At 31.1% G+C, this 13,036-nt stretch overlaps 1 pseudogene; it reads right to left on the bottom strand.

The window, feature by feature from the left end:
- Nucleotides 1–7,576: 7,576 nt before the first annotated feature.
- Nucleotides 7,577–11,864, bottom strand: LOC132799896 (ATP synthase subunit alpha, chloroplastic-like; annotated as a pseudogene).
- Nucleotides 11,865–13,036: the final 1,172 nt, after the last annotated feature.

The raw sequence follows: 13,036 nt of genomic DNA, 5'->3' as shown, positions 1-13,036 counted from the left end.
ATTCTTGTTGTACATAAAACATTTATTTTGGTCAGAATCATTAGCGAAAATAATCAAATGATTCTGGTGATACATTCGAGTATTAAACGTTTCACAATTAGTAAACTATATTTATTGTGATAACCTACATTTTCCAGCAAACCCGATCCATTTAAACCATGATCATGAGCAAATGCATAAATATACTCCCAAAAGATAAATGGGTATAGGAGATCGTGTTGCTAAGATCTATCTAGCTTCAAATATCTTTGAAATTCTTCCATTTGAAATTCCATTTGAACCGAAGATAATGGGTTTATTGGGCTATCAAATGATATATAGTACAATATAGTCAAAATAAGGTATTATAGTACAAAAAAAATAGATACCTCAGAAAAAGGTAAGACCATTGCTAGACTTTCTATCCTCTGTTTTTTCATCTAAGTGGTTTATGTTCAATCTAAGATAACAAGATGGTTAGAAATCTCTTATTTTTTCAATCCAATCGCTCTTTTGAATTTGAAAAAAAAAAAAAAAAACCATGGAGAATATCTAATAGGTAGGACTCATAAAAAATGGATAATCCATCATGGAAAAGCCTTTCCCACATCAAGCACTAATATATTTTTAACATCCACTTTGTTTAGGTAATCATTCGGACAATCATTCAAAAATGAAGACCAAAAGCACATTACTCTTTGTTTCCCTATAATTAGGGCCATAGTTGGGCTCTGTCCATTTATTCACTCGACCTGACCTAAAATTGATTTTCCAATTTCTTTTTTTCTACCACAACAAGAATTCAAACAATTTAAACAAAGTTTTGGACATATACAGAAGGAATGAAATATTCTCAGAATTCTCCATTGATACAACATGCTATTTCTTCCATTCATTCCTTGCAGGATCAGTCGCTATCTTACAAACTCTACCAGTGGTATGGACGAATCCATTGCTTCATACAAATGTGTAAAAGATGCTAGCTGCACTTAAAAGCCGAGTACTCTACCATTGAGTTAGCAACCTGAATAAAATAATTGGAATGTGTAGATACAATCAGAATCCCAATAAAATAAATAAAGAGGTTGAATTGCACGGCGTAATCACAACATTGAATTTGAAATGGCAAAACAAATTGTATCATACAAAAAAAAACTTCTTGTATTACAGAAAATCCAATGAACCCATTCCTTGAATGAAATTGAATCTATGGCACAAAAAAGAAATAGATCCATTTATCCATGATTGAATTATATTTATTCGATACACTGTCGTCAATATGAGTATTTGAGAAAAGAATACAATGGAGAACTAGAAAAAAATGAAATATTATAAATTTAAATATAAAAAAATAAGGACTTATGATGGATTAGCACTACATAGATAATCAACATATAGACAAATAAGGGACGCAGATGTAAGAAAAAAGTAATAAAAGAAAAAAAATAAAAAAAAACGAAGTAGAAGAAAGCTCGAATTTAGTCAACCAATCAATCGAAGTAAAAGAAAAAATCTTAATCCCCATTTTTATTTGTTCATAGAAATCCAACTAACCCCCATTACCATTAATGGTAATACCCAAAATCAAAAGTAGGAATAACAAGTTAAAAGAGAATAGCAGAAAAAAGACTATACAGAGCTCTTTACAAGTGATCTCCACCTTCTTTATTTATAAATTTCTTATATATTTCATTTTGATATATTTCATTAATTTTGCATTAATTGATTGTTGTTTGGTGATTAAGGGTAAGTTCCATAAAAGCCCCCGCTTTCTTTGAGATATCATGAATAGTTCCTGTAGGGTGAGCGCCTTTTTCAAGGAAATATAGAATAGAAGGAACATTTAAATAGGTATGATTCTTTATAAGGGTCATAAAAACCCATTTTCCAAATATCTCTTCCTTCTCTTCTGGATCGAAAATCAATTGTAAGAATTCGATAACTGGCTCATTGGGATAGATGAACAATTCCCCCCAGAAACGTATAAGAAGTTTTCTCCTCGTACGGCTTAAGAAAATTGGAAACTATATCTATGTATAGAATGATAAGGTCAAATATATCCATAAAATCATCAAATCAACTAGACTATGATTTAAATAGTTATTCTTTCCTCCACCAAAAATATTATTCATATTTACAATTTGCACCCTCATAACTCAAGTTGGATAACTCTCAAATAACTCAAGGAAACCTTTAAGTATTTCATTTATTGAGTGGTCCTTAACCCTCTATTGTCTGTCTTTTTTAGAATCTCTTTGATTTTACACTCTGATTCAATTATTGGGACAATCGAAAATGGTACTTCCTTGTTCCAGGATCCTTTATCTTTGCCTTGAATCATTGGGTTTATACATTACTTCAGTGATTTTGAATCGTTTCAAAATGGCAGCAACATACCCTTTTTTTATGATGTCTTTCTATTAAAGAATCATGATTCTTGTGTAATACACTTTTGATTTGATTGAAAAAGTTTTACAAATTCCAAAAATTTGAGTTTTGAATTTGAAACTTGCTTGAATTGGATCCTTTCGATTTATATATGGAAAATATATTTACAAATACATGTACGAAGTTGTCCCAATTTATTGATTAATACTAACCCTATATTGTTGCCTCTGAGAAATGAATCAATACTTTTTACTCAAGCTCCATCATGTACGATTTACATCACCCCCCCCCCCCCCCAAACAAAAAAAATGAGAGTTCTATTGAAACAGAAGAAAAGATGTCGAGTCAAGAGCACTTTTATTCATCTATAATTCCTATATAATAAAAAATGGCGGATGTAAGAATCCACAACGGATCGTGTCCTTTAAGCTGCACGTTGCTTTCTACCAATCATTCTAAACAAAGTTTTACCATAAAATTCCTTTAGTTTGGAACTAGTATGTAATTGATTCAATTATGGAATCATGAATAGTCATTGGTTCGGTCGATACATAGTAATCTATACTTTTTATTTCTATATGAAAATATGAATGGCTAGGTTCTAATGAAGTCTCAGAACAAATTCAATTTAATCCCCAACACCCAATACATATATTTATTTTAACATATATTTTATTTATTTAATATAATAAAATATGACTACCACAAATAAAATAAAAAAATTTCTTTTTGAATCTGTACCTTCAAGTAACTTGATAGTGATAGGATAAATTTACCAATTTCACACTTCTTCGAGTACTACGAACTCATAAGAAATCATCAAAAAGATTTAAGTGATTGAAAATTTTCCGGACTCAAGATCATTACTTGAATAACATTTTAAAGCAAGGACTGCATTTTAGCATCTAAGAGAAATCCATATTTGTATTAACCCATCAATGATTAAAAAACTAGATAGCTAAAAAATCCAACTTTTTTTTTAGTGAACTAGTGGATAAAGACTGGCATAAGGTAAGGTTGCTGTTTTTTCATACTAATTTCTAAAAGTAGAATCGAAATAACAATAATATGGGACCCCTATACAGATAGACTAAAAAATTGTAATTGAAAGGAATTATAGATATTTTATGCTAAATATTTTAACATTTAGGGATCACAAATGGATCCAATTATATCTGCATGTTATTTGAACAGGGTTCAATTTATGAAAAATATATGATTCAAAGAAGAATTATTAATAATACTAATAAAATTTTTCCAATCCAATATTATACTCTTAAACAGAAAGGTGTTTTATTTTAAAAGGCAATCTTTTTTATGATAAATAACATTATATATATATTATAATGCTATTATGGGTTGGGCATGCTCTAAGATGAAAGGATTCGAACCTCTGAATAGTGGGACCAAAACTTGTTGCCTTACCACTTGGCCACGCCCCATTTCTATTCGACCTTAATAAACACTAATATTGGTATTGGTTGTTCATTAACTTCAGTATAAATATCTATAAAATATATAGAATGTTGCTAGAATTTTAATATGTGTTGATACAAAATTAAATTGAATTTATTGATCATTACATAGAATTCAATTAAGATATTGTATGAAAGTATGATTTATTCTATTCTCTTTTGATTTGAGAATTGAAGGATTTTTGATTGGGGGAGTTCAAATCAAAGAAGGTTTTTAGGGACTATCATATTTAGTTTTATTCATTTTCCCTTCTATCAATAACTCAACTTATTAATAACTCAATCAAAATAATACAATTATCTTCAATAACAAAATATTTGTTATGCTTAATATATTTAGTTTGAACTGGATCTGTCTTAATTCTGCCCTTTATCCAAATGGGTTTTTTGTCCCCAAATTACCAGAAGCCTATGCTTTTTTTAATCCAAACGTAGATGTTATGCCAGTAATAGCAGTGCTATTTTTTCTCTTAGCTTTTGTTTGGCAGGCTCCTGTAAGTTTTCGATGGGATCTTTAATAACATCCTAGCCAAATTCATGATTGATTCGGGGAAACAAAAAAAATTTCTAACATAAAGCTTGATAAGATTAGATAGGTTTTAGAGTACGGACTCTAAATTCCAATGTTGAAATTTTTGTATAGCCGCGAGAAATTTGGATCAACCCATTTCCTTATTATGACCTTTTTTCCATTGAAAGGCCTTATTGGAGTACTCACATTGTCAAATTGTGGGTATGAAAGAAAATTTTTGGTAATGAAAAACTCCACCTACCCACTTATATTATAAATGTTACAAATGCATTTTTTTAAAATTTCATATTCTATTTCTAAAAAACACTTTATTTCTTGGTGTCAAAATACAAAATAAAAGGAGTAGGGTATGCGGTCTAAAATAAAATAGCGAATCTATTCTCTTTTTTCCTAAAAAAGCATTTTGGAGACAATCTTTATATTCAGATTCATATCTAACGACCTAGGGCGTAATCCTGGATGTGAAGAAAAAGAAAAAAAAAAAACATTTTTCTTCCTTGATTTTAAAATGTTCGTAGCTTAGTAGGATTTTATCCATTCCACACTGAACTTGCAAGAAATTTCAAAGAAAAGGACAAGATATCGATGAAAATGAAAAGAGAGGGACTCGGACCCTCAGTACGAAAAACTCATACAACGGATTAGCAATCCGACGCTTTCGTCCACTCAGCCATCTTTCCCCTAATAGAAAGGAGGTAATTACTATGTTACATCACAAAAATAAGGCTTGAAAAAAGCCCTTCTTTTTTTTTTCTTTTTTTAATATATTTTTTATTATTTTATTATATATAATATGTATATATATACAATAGTTTATATAATAAAATAATAAAAAAATAATAATATAGAATCAAATTCCATTTAGACTATTTAATTTAGACCATTTAGATAAAATAAAAGCATCTATATTATATAATTAAATTATATAAAATGTATATAAAACATATGCATATATGTTATATATAATTCTATATTATATAATTAGATTATATAAAATGTATATAAAACGTATGCATATATGTTATATATAATTCTATAATCATATAACATATATGTATAAAGAAAAGACTTGAAAGAGATATCAACAATCCAATCTTCACAATCTATAATAGTCCAATATATAAATCCAATATAAATGAAATAAACATAAAATAGTCTAATATAAATCAAATCTAAAAATGGAATCTATATTTGTTAATATGTTTAACATAGATTTTTTAGATTTTTTGAATAGATTTATATAATTAATAGATGTTTAATAGATATATTCTGTATTTTATATAATATATAAATAGAAAAACTAATATATAAATAGAAAAAAGAAATAGAAAAAAGAAAAAATAGGAATAATGAGAAAAAAAATATTTATTATTAATAATAAATTAAAAAAACCTCTTTGAGTTCATCCAAAAGGGCCCTTTATTTCCATGGCTTGGCCTGGTCGGTACCTAGCTGGGCCGGACCTCTTTTTTTTTTTTGTTTGCTGATATTTTACTGAAATAATAAATAAATAAAAATATGTATATTATAAAAAATGAAACTATGGATTCGTGCGCAATGCATTTTTTTCTGATCCTATCTTTTGATTACGCCCGAATTTCGTGTTCAACAAAATGTTCACTAATATGCAATAATTGGATAGGAGCGGGTATATTTTAGTGATAAAAGTACGATTCGTTCTATGAACTCTCGAATAGTTAAGGAGTTTGTCGGTTTGATTAATATTCCATTCTGAGCAAAAACTTTGTTTCTTAAAAGGATTAAATACTTTACCTTTCAATGAAAAATTCGAGGAAGAATATAAATTCTCATGATTTGTATCCAAGAGTCAATTAGCAATTGAAAAATTGGATTATGAAATTACGAAACATAATTTTTTTTTTAATTGGATCAATCAATATTTCCAATTGAATGAGTATGAGTAAAGAATCCATGGATAAAGATAGACAGGGTATTTCTAATCATAACTAAATCTTCAATTTGTCTATTTTGTATAGGGAAAATTGAAACAAAATAGCTAATTAAACAATAACGTTGGTTTACTAGAGACATCAAAAAATTGTTTTAGCTCGATGGAAACAAAATCCTTTTCCCAAGGATTCTTTCAAATAGAAGTAGAGAACAAAGTAACTAGAACGATTGTTATAAGGCTAATCTAGAAAGCGGGCCATTCTGAATGCATTCATACCAAAAAGCGGACATAGATGTTAAGGGTCAAATTTTTTTTTAATTTCAATTGATATCTGGAAATTTATTTATCTTCCATAAAGGAGCCTAATGAAACCAAAGTTTCATGTTCAATTTTGAATTAGAGACATTAACAATGATGAATCAATGTTGATTATAACCCTCAGCCTTCAAAGCTAACGATGCGGGTTCGATTCTGGCTACCTGCTTGTGCTTACTTTCTCTACTCTCTATTCAATGTTTTTCAATATTTCTTTTTTATAGTCGAAACCTATAAATCTATATGTCTAATAGATATTTATATCTAATATGTATTTATATATTTTGATATGCATTAAAATATCAAATTTCTAATAAATATGTTTTATAGAAATATAAACAAAATGAATATAATTAATGTAGTGCGTAGTTGAATAGGTAATTCCCAGAATTCTTTCACATATTCATTTCGTCTGAATAATAAATGTGAAAAGAAAATAAATATAAAAAAATTGGAATGCAAAGTGTCCATTGTCTAATGGACAGGACAGAGGTCTTCTAAATCTTTGGTATAGGTTCAAATCCTATGAAACGCAATTAATTTCCATATATTTTTAGATTTCCATGCCAAGAAAGATCTTTTGAATAATTTGAATAAGAGGCGCTCTAATACACTTAGTACTTGTAATATAACTATAATCTAGTATATATATTATTTCCATATATTTAATATATATTGAATATTTAATGTATGTTAATATGTGTATATAATTATTATGTATTTAATATTAATATTATATTTAATATAGAAATGTAATATATTATTATTTCTATATTAGTATAGAAAATACTTATTACAAAAAAAATCTTTTATATTTTATTTTAACGTAATTTAAATACTTATACAATAGAAAAAGTATATAATTTATTTATTATTATTAAAATCAGTATTAAATTTTAAAATTAGTATTAAATTAAGATTTACTTAATATTGAATTACGATTGATAAAAATTAAAAATGATCAATTTATTTTCTTTATACTTGTTCTTGAAGTAGAAAATGTTCCAGCTGTTTCTGAATAGCATCTTTCAAAAAGGCTTTTGCCTCCTCGGTAAATGTCTTGGTAAAAGCTATGATTTCTTGGAACCGAGTTTTATTCATTTTTAAGTAAGTACGTAACTCAACGAGAAATTTCCTTACCGGCCCAATTTCTAATGAATCAAGAAAAGCATTGGTTCTAGTATAAATAGTCATTATCTATTCTTCCACCACAAGAGGGGCTGATTGAGATTGTTTGAGCAACTCATGTAATCGTTGACCTCTTGCCAATTGATTCTGAGTAGCTTTAATGAGTTAAGAAGCGAATTATGCAAAAGCTTCTAATTTTGCGAATTGCACCAATTCCAATTTTGATTTGCTAGCTACTTGTTTCATGGCTTTAATTTGAGCTGCGGACCTTACTCTGGATACAAAAATACCCACATTAGTAGCAGGTATGATTCCGACATTGAATACATCGGCAGATAGAATATTTGTCCATCTGTAATGGAAATTACATTAGTAGGAATATAAGTCGAAACATCTCCCGATCGAGTCTCAACTATTGGTAAAGCAGTCATTCTTCCTTCACCTAAAAGAGAACTTAATTTAGCAGCTCTTTCCAAAAGGTATGAATGAAATAAAAAACATCTTTCGGATAAGCTTGTCGGCCCGGTGGTCTGTGATGTGATTCCGCCCGAGCCCGCACAACCGACAACCCGCTGGGGTGCTGACTCGATACAGATGAAGTTTAAGGATGTTATTGCTGCTTTTATCTAGGGAATAATGCATACTCAAAAGGGCTTGTCCATATCCGAAGAGCCAAGACCTATCCTAACCATACAAATGGTGGAAGCCGATACGGACCCGGGTAGCAGTTTTAGTGAAAATATGGACAACGGATAGCATGAAATGGTTCCAACTCTTTATGGAATCAATACATATGTCTAATAGGATATGGAATCAATTCAAGGCCGCTTCAAAGGCATTCAAAAAGGGGCTGTACGGACAGCTTCAAATTTGGCCTGTTTTTTACTGTATTTTGTGCTTGCTTTACTGTATTTTGTTGAGTTGGTTTTTTCTTCCTTGTCCAAGCATGGGCAACGTGTGGTACAGCATATTAAGCATATTTGGCATCCTAAAAAGCATATTGAAGCTGATTTGGAGCTCAATTTGGTCAAAGATTGGTCAAAGTCAACTTAGTCAAAAACCTAGTGTTATAGTTTCCTAATTTGATTCTGCTTTTTGTTTTAGGAAATTACCATTACTTTTAGTTTTTATTTATTTATTTTCTGGAACAATAAGTTTAGGAAAGTTATTATTTTATTATTTTCATTGTAAATTAATTAATTCTTAATTCAAAATAAAGGAATTAATTAATCCAAATTAGATTAGGAAAGGAGTGAGAATTTCGGCCACCATAGGAAACTACTTTGTATGGCCGATTTTCCCTTTGTTTTTGTTGGTTTTATTTCGTGGCTTTATAGCCTATGTAAAGGCTTATTTCTCAATAAGAAGGAAGCTTGAATTTGATACAAAAAATTATTTGTGAGATTGAATTCTCTTTATTCTTTTGAACACCTAAGACACCATTAGTGAATGAGTGTTTTAGTTTGACTTATCAATAGGGCTTCCATCACCTACTGTGTCGTCTTCATTATATACCAAGGTTTTCTAATCACAGGTTGGTTAGGGGTCAAGGTGACCATTAGAACTTGAACATAATTAGATCCGGGCTAATATAATACGTGTGTAGGAGCAGGTCATGCTAGGTTCGTATCATTAGATGTCCGATGTACGGGTGTCTAATGTAAAATGTCCGATGTATCAGCCTCCACCACTTGGATGCTTAAAACATGTCTTTTATCTTCAGGTATGGACAAACCCTTTTGAGAATGAATTACTTCTTGGATAAAGGCAGCAATGTTGTCCTTAAACCTCTTAGCTTGAGCCCTAGTGATCGGCCCGGTCTTCATCTGCATCGGATCAGTACCCCAGCGAGTTGTCGGTTGTGCGAGCTCAGGTGCATTCGTATCATTCCCCTCCTCTTGAAAAGGATTTTCCCTCAAATCAAAGTCATCACCTGCACCAAAAGGAGACAAATCAGCAACATTGGATGTAGCACCAATATTACACCACCTGGCAAATCAAGTTTGTAAGCATTGTGATTTATCCGCTCCAAAACTTGGAAAGGTTCATCTTCTCTTGGCACCAATTTTGATTTCTGCTATTCTGGAAACCTTTCCTTTCTTAGGTGCAACCAAACACAACTTGTTTTCAACCATGATTAGCATTTCTTGCATATTTCTCGGTCCTCCTCTCAATATTTGCCTTAGTTTTTTCATGAATCTGCTTAACAATGGAGACAAAGTTCTATTCCCTACTTCGGTTTGTCCATCAGTTTGTAGATGACAAGTAGTTGAAAATAAAAGCTTAGTACCTAACTTAGCCCACAAAATTTTCCAACAGTAACTTAAGAATTTAGCATCCCTATCCGAAACAATAGTCCTAGGCATTCCATGTAACCTCACAATTTTTTTGAAAAATAAATTAGCTACATTAGATGCATCATCAGTTTTATTACATGTAATAAAATGTGTCATCTTAGAAAATCTATTTACAATAACAAAAATTGAATCCTTACCTATCCTTGACCTAGGTAAACCAAGAATAAAATCCATAGACAAATCTACCCAAGGATGTGAAGGAATCAGCAAAGGTTGGTACAATCCGTGCGGCTTCAATGTGGACTTAGTCTTTCACCATTTCAAGCACCTTTCACATATTTTCTCAACATCTCTCTTCATGTCGGCCAATAAAAATGTTCTTGCAACAAGGATAAAGTTTTAAAAACACCAAAATGTCCCATTAAACCACCCCCATGACCTTCCCGAACTAATAACTCCATAATGCTACATAGGCATAAAAAGTTTGTTTTCCTTAAACAAATATCCCTTAAATATGTAATATTTATTAAATCCATGTTTGTAACAGGTTCTAAATATTTCTCCAAAGTCACTATCATGCTCATAAAGTTCTTTTAATTGTTCAAAATCCAGCAATCTAGCATCTAAGGTAGAAAAGAGAACATACCTTCGGGATAATGCATCGACAACCACATTTTCCTTACCTTTCTTGTAGCAGATCACATATGGAAAAGTTTCAATAAATTCAGTCCACATGGCATACCTTCAGTTGAGCGTTCCTTGGCCTTTAATGTGCTTCAAAGATACATGATCCATGTGAATCATGAATTCTATTGGCATGAGATAATGCTGCCATGTTTCTAAAGTCTTTACCAAATCATACATCTCCTTGTCTTATGTCGGGTAGTTTAATGTAGCTCCATTTAATTTCACACTAAAATGGGCTATCGGCCTTCCTTCTTGCATTAATACAACTCCAATACCTACACCCGAAGCATCACATTCAATTTCAAAAGTCTTAGAAAAATTTGGCAAAACTAATAAAGGTGCATTACATAATTTTTGTTTCAACAAATTAAAAGATTTTTCTTGTACTTCCCCCCATTTAAAGCCAACATTCTTCTTTACAACTTCATTCAAAAGTGCTGCGATGGTGGTAAAGTCGTTGACAAATCTCTGATAAAAACTTGCCAAACCATGAAAGCTCCTCACTTAGGTGATAGATGTTGGTGTTGGCCACTCCTTGATTGTTTGAACTTTAGATTGGTCAACTTTAATTCCTGCAGCATTTACTACAAATCCTAGGAAAACAAGCTCATCTTTGCAAAAGTCACACTTTTTCATGTTAGCAGACAACCTTTCTCTCCTAGGAACATTTAAAACTTGCCTAAGATGGTCTACATGTTCATCTAAGTTTCGGCTATACACTAAAATGTCATCAAAGTACACAACCATAAATTTGCCGATAAATGGACGCATAACGTGATTCACAAGCCTCATAAAAGTATTAGGTGCATTAGTTAAACCAAAAGGCATGACTAACCATTCATACAGCCCATATTTAGTTTTAAATACGGTTTTCCATTCATCACCTTCTTTCATCCTAATTTGATGGTATCCACTCCTAAGATCAATTTTAGTGAACATGCACGCACCATGCAATTCATCAAGCATATCATCTAATCTAGGAATTGGATGTCTATATTCGATGGTGATATTATTTATAGCCCTACAATCAATGCACATTCTCCAAGAACCATCTTTTTTAGGTACTAATAAAACAGGAACAGCACATGGACTTATACTCTGACGAATATAGCCTTTGTCAAGTAACTCACTCACCTGTTTTTGTAGCTCATTTGTTTCTATATGCAGGTCTATATAAAATAATTCTCACGAACAAAGAGAATTCATTCTCAAAATAATTTTCTATATAAAATTCAAGCTTGATTTCTCATTGAAAATAAGCCTTTAAATAGGCTTTGAATGAACAAAATAAAACCCTAAAAGGATTAGGAAATTTCGGCCAACATAGAATCCAATTACGAAATTGCCTAATTTCACATCATTTCCTAATGTAATCTGGTTTAATTAATTCCCTTATTTTGAAGTAGCAATTAATTAATTTGCAATGAAAATAATAAAATAATAACTTTCCTAACTTATTTTTCCAGCAAATAAATAAATAAAAACCCAAAAAGTCAAACGCAAATTCGAAAATGAGTTGACTAGTTTGACAAGTGAGATGACTTATGTCTGATGTCTGAGCTAACTTATGTCTGTCTGATGTCCGAGCTAACTTATGTCTAATGCTCGAAGTTTGAAATCTTAGGTTAGATGTCCGATGTATGGGTGTCCGATATAAAATGTCTGATGTATGGGTGTCCGATGTACCAGCCTCCACCACTTGGATGATTAAAATATGTCTTTTATTTTCAGGTATGGACAAGCCCTTTTAAGAATGAATTACTTCCTGGATAAAGGCAGTAAGGTTGCCCTTAAACCTCTTAGCTTGAGCCCTAGTGATTGGCATAGTCTTCATCCATATCAGGTTAGTACCCCAGCGAGTTGTCGATTGTGCGAGCTCGGGCGGATTCGCATCCCACTCCCTTTCCAAAATAAGTCAATACACCAAAGACTACAATTAGATTTTTTGGATTTGTTGCTAAAATATCGGTATTAAACCCAAAACTCCCAGCGAATGGCCAATAACCCAAGGAAAGGATAGAATCGGTTACATTTTTCATATGATCTCCACTTTCTTATTCTTATAGATAGACTAATTATCTATATTTTTTTATTCTATAATTTTTCTAAATTAAATAGTAATAAGGTAAAAGTTTAAACAAAGGGATTCGCAAATAAAAGTGCTAATGCAACAACCAGCCCATAAATTGTTAAAGCTTCCATAAAAGCCAAGCTAAGCAATAAAGTACCTCGTATTTTTTGCTCTGCTTTTGGCTGTCTAGCGATCCCCTGCACAGCTTGGCCCACGGCAGTACCTTGCCCAACCCTAGGTCCAATAGAAGCA

Source organism: Ziziphus jujuba, chromosome 11, assembly GCF_031755915.1.
Source record: "Ziziphus jujuba cultivar Dongzao chromosome 11, ASM3175591v1".
Taxonomy (NCBI): Eukaryota; Viridiplantae; Streptophyta; class Magnoliopsida; order Rosales; family Rhamnaceae; genus Ziziphus; species Ziziphus jujuba.
Note: the sequence above shows the minus strand (reverse complement) of the source record. Positions and strands in the feature narration are given on the sequence as shown.